Source organism: Hippopotamus amphibius, chromosome 11 (genome assembly GCF_030028045.1).
Source record: "Hippopotamus amphibius kiboko isolate mHipAmp2 chromosome 11, mHipAmp2.hap2, whole genome shotgun sequence".
NCBI lineage: Eukaryota > Metazoa > Chordata > Mammalia > Artiodactyla > Hippopotamidae > Hippopotamus > Hippopotamus amphibius.
The window spans coordinates 85,030,162-85,035,098 of NC_080196.1; positions in this window are offsets into that span (position 1 = coordinate 85,030,162).

The following is a 4,937-nucleotide window of genomic DNA, read 5'->3' on the forward strand; positions in this document are numbered from 1 at the left end:
AAAATGTGAAAAAAGACATCCCCCCCATAGAAGCACCTCCTAGTCTCAGACCACAAGCGTTTTCCGCGTGTTCATCATCTCGTGCAGAGGTTGAGGCTTTTAGACTCCCAGAGACTCAGCGTCCTGAAGAGCTACCCGTGCTAAATGGGTAGCTATGACTTAATGGAAGTTGTATTAGTTTTCTATAGACTGGGAAAGATTTTTTTAATTCCAATATCTTTTATCTTCCTTTAAAGACTTTCAATTTGTATATGAATGTTTTATAGGACTTCTGACAATGAGAATATTGGTAACCATGACTGGGCAAACACTTAAGACATGTTCATTCAACAAATGTTCTTAAAGCACCTACTACGTGCCAACCACAGCACCAGCTTTGGAGATACAATAATGAAACCCATTCTTTTCCTTAAGGGCTTAGGAATTTTATTCCGGGGAACAGACAGGTTGATATAAAGAGAAGTGCTCAGGGCTTTCCTGGTTCCCTGGGCAGGTCCAGAGCACCTTAAGGGAGGGGGAATCACCAGTTCCACCTGAGCAATGGGGAGCCCCTTCCCAGGGGCAGCAGCAGACACAGGGATGGGGGTGGTGGTGGTGGATGGTGAGGGCCGCAGGGGCCACCCGAGGAGTCTGGGCATCCTTGAGGAAGGCAGGCGGGGAGGCTGAGCTGGTTATTGGGCTACCATCTCCCAGCTCAGAGCCACCTTCTAAGCTCTGCATTTTGATGTGGGGCTAGGACTGCAGGCCCCTTTGCCAGCTGGCTCCCTGCTAGTTCCAGCAGCACGAAGGAGCTGAGCTGCTGGAGGAGGGAGCAGGGCCCGCTTGCCTGCTGGTCTTGACAGCACCACTCCCTGAACCAGCCTGCCTGCACCTGGCAGAGATGGCAGCACCCACATGCAAGCAGCAGCCTTGCCTCCAGGCCCCTCTTGGCCCCGGCCCCTGGCGGCCCTCCCAGCTGGCAGGTTCTGGCAACCCCAGCCCTGAGGGTGAGAGCTGCTTCCTGCATTTACTATCTCTGTGGCCTCAGTTCTCTGTTTTTGCCTTTTTACCTGCTTATCTGATTTATTTTATTCAATTCTCTCCGTTGAAACACCCAGGGTTGTCTCTGTTGCCCTGACCTACCATGATTGATGTCGTGCTGGGAGTGATGGTCCAAGAAAGCAGACTCACAGGTCAGGCCATGGGACTGATGTGGGCGTGTTGGGCCCTGAATGCAGTGCTGGGCTCCCTGCTGATAAGTGACACATGGTGGCCACAGCATCCCTCTCAGTCAGGTGATCACCCGTGGTTCGTTGTGATGAAGCATTGACTGGCCTGTCTCGAGGACCAAGTGGCTGTGGCCCTTGATGGTTAGGGCAGCAACGAACATTCCCAGGTGGTAGCTAGGAGGCCTGCAGCAGTGTTTAAGAAGGAAGCCAGCATGTGAGGGCACAGCTACAGGAGTGGAAATTCAGAGTTTTCTGCAAACTAAAAGCTCAGTACCTTCTTCTTGGTTTGAATATGTGCGACAAAGCACATTCTGAAATGTCCTTAATCATGTGTTTAAGTACATAACTTTTGGAGCATGCTGAGAACCGAACAAGATGCCCCAGGATGACCCCCCAAAGCACACTTGGATGCTAACCTATGTGGCTTTAAGTATCAGGGAATCCTAACACCTGCTCCACACTCGCATTTACTCTCGAGATCAAAATGGAGGGGTTTACTTTGACCCCAGTTACATTTTCCTTTGCCAAGCCATCCACAAAATTCCTTGAGGCCTTATTCTGTTATCTACTGTGAGCCACCTCTCTTAGGTTTGTCAGCTCAAAACTGATATATGCTTTTGTTCTTTCAGTTCTAAAATCATCACGTGCCTACTAGATTCAAAGACAAAGAAAAACAAATAATTGCATAATGTGACTAGGTCTGAAGCCAGTTAGGGAGCTGCTGGGACCTGGGGGCCTGGGAGGGGCCTGGGGAGGCCTAGGAGTGGAAAAGTACTGATTCTGAGTCAGAGGGGAGGAAACGTCTTCAAGGCCCCCAGACAAGGTGGTCTTGGCAGAGGTCCTGAGAGAGGGAATGGAGGTGCCTGGGCCAGGCTCACAGACTTGCCTTGAGAGTGTGGCTGGGGGAGCGGGTGGGGCGGCTTCTGAGTCTTGGGCTGAACTCCCTCCATAAAATGGCAGCGTGCTGGCCACATCCCAGGTCCAGTGCTGGGAGGGCAGACCCCACCCCCATGAGAACTTTCAGGTAAAACTTTTAGTTGCCTATGGTCAGGTCTGAAAAATCACATGTGGAATTTTGACCTGGAGCCAGACTCCTCTGAATAAAGTTAAAGCAGGACATGATTTCTGAACCCCAGAGTTATCATCTTTTCGCAAATGAACAATTCTTTGCTATGGTGCATGGGGGCGGGGGGGGGGGGAAGGTGGTTCCTGTTCACTAGGGGATGTTTGGCAGTTTCCCTGGCCTCCATCCACAAGGATCATCTCGTGTGTCTTGGCACATGGTCAGTGTGGAGGAGGGTGGATCCAGATGCAGATGACCCTGGAGGGCGGGGGGGGGGCACCCGAGGTTAAGAATGGCCAGACGTCATCCTGGGCCCACTCCTGGGATTCAGATAAGATGAAACAAACAACAAACTCATCAAATGTCCAAATCAGCCGATGTCGCCCTGGGGAATAAGATCAGAGTTAAAGTAACTTGGAGAGCTAGAGAAGAAGGTAGAAGAAAACTTTGACATTTTATTTCTTTAGACTTTGCTTTGTCCCAGAAAGGACAGGAGGGAAGGGACTCCCAGATTAATAATGACAGAGGGGAAGACACAAAGGAGACAGTCTATCCTGAGTGCCCTCCCAGCTCTCACCGCTTCCCCCACATTGGCTCAGCTTGGGCACCTTTCATGCTGCCTCCTGATAACCAGAGCACCCACCGAGGTTGCACCCTTGGTGGGGGTGGGAAGGGGCAGTTAGGAAATGGTTAGCCTGGTACTCTAGGGGCTACCAAAGTCACTGTGGTTCCCCAGGGCCCCTGGAAGAGGCAATGAGAAGACTAGCATACATGGCCTGAAGGCGAAGAAGTATTTCACATTTACACAGAGAAACATTAAAGCACAGGAAACTGGGATAATCCATTAGAAAAGGCTGATTTCAATATTCAATGATTAGCATATTTATTAAGCACCCATTACAGCTATGCAATGTGCTGATCACCTGAAGGCACACTGGTGAGCAAGTCTGTAACAATAGAGGTGCCAACTATTTACAAGAGCCAAGCCATGGAAACAACCTAAGTGTCCATCCACAGAGGAATCGCTAAAGAAGATGTGGTACATATATACAATGGACTAGTACTCAGCCATAAAAGAGAATGAAATAATGCCATTTTCAGCATCATGGATGGACCTAGAGATGATCATACTAAGTGAAATAAGTCAGAAAGAGAAAGACAAATACCATGTGATATCACTTATATGTGGAATCTAAAATATGACACAAATGATCATATTTATGATACAGAAAAGACTCACAGAGAACAGACTTGTGGTTGCCAAGAGGGAGGTGGCTGGGGCAGTGAAGGATCAGGAGTTTGGGATTAGCAGATGCAAACTATCATATGTAGAATGGATAAACAACTTCCTACTGTACAGCACAGGGAACTATAGTCAACATCCTGTGATGAACCATAATGGAAAAGAATATGAAAAAATGGAATCATTTTGCTATATAGCAGAAATTAACACAACATTGTAAATCAACAAAATCAAATACTTCAACAAAATTAAACAAGAGGCGCCAAGCACATGTATGTTAACCCATATAATAGTTATGAAGAAATATTTTACAGTTGAGAAAACTGAGTCAAATGTAACCTTCTCAAATGCACACAGCAAGGAAGCAATGAGGCCAATACTTAAAGTACTTAGGAAATCTGGGGGCATGAAACTTCATACTAGTTAAAACCACACGATTCTGCCTTAAGATTTTTGGAAGTTAGGCAAGGAAGTTTTTTTTCTCTAGATGTGTGATAGGCTGGACTCCATGTGAGTTTATTTGAGCCCCAGGTTGGTCCGGTGGGGGTGGGGGTTGTTCTGAAAGGGGAGCTGAGAATAGGCCAGAGAAATGTCCTAATTGCCTAATTTTGCTTTGTGTTGGGAGTGATCTCTAATGAAAACCTGCCATGAGGATCAACAACTGAATACACCTAATTTTAAAATGGAGCATCCGAAGCACAGCCTTAAGTATTTTAAAAAACCAACTCCGTATCTTGACAATCATGAAAAATATGAGCAAGAAAGATGGTACGGAGCCTGCCCTGGGCTGCCCCAGTCCGGCCGCGGGGAGCGGGCAATTCTATGCCAGTTTCCGCACGTGTAGGGCGAGGAGGCCGGGCGACCTGACGCCGCTCCACTTCCTGATTCCTCCTCGTCATTTGTATTTTCACCCTGGTACCTACACCTAAAGCCTCTCCACCAGGTGTCCAACGCACGGTGGGCACAGACGAAGGCTGACCGTGTGAACACTGTCCCTTCGGGGTCCACGTGGTCAGCACCTGTTACAGGGCGGGCCCGGCAGCTCCTGAGCTCCAACTGCAGGAGAACAGCCGTCCGGTGCTAGCGGTGGGCGGTGCCCGCATCCAGCGCCGCCCGAGGTGCAGCTGCTGTCCCGCGCGCCTCTCGCGGGGGACGCTCCCCGCTAGCGGCCACACCCCCGGAACGGGCTCTGAGCTCCGCGAGGCTCCGGGCAAGGCCCCTCTCCCGCCACGCGGCTCGCCGCTTCCCGCACGCGCGACGGAGCTTCGGCGGGGAGCCGGCGGGGCGGGGCCCGGGGCTCATCGCCGGCCTGGCCCGGAGAGAGTAGCAGGGCGGAAAGGAGTTGGGCTCGGCGCGGGGCGGGGCTTGGTAGAGGGGCGGGGCCGGGCTTGGGACAGTGCTGGGCGGGGCGGGGCGGGGCGCG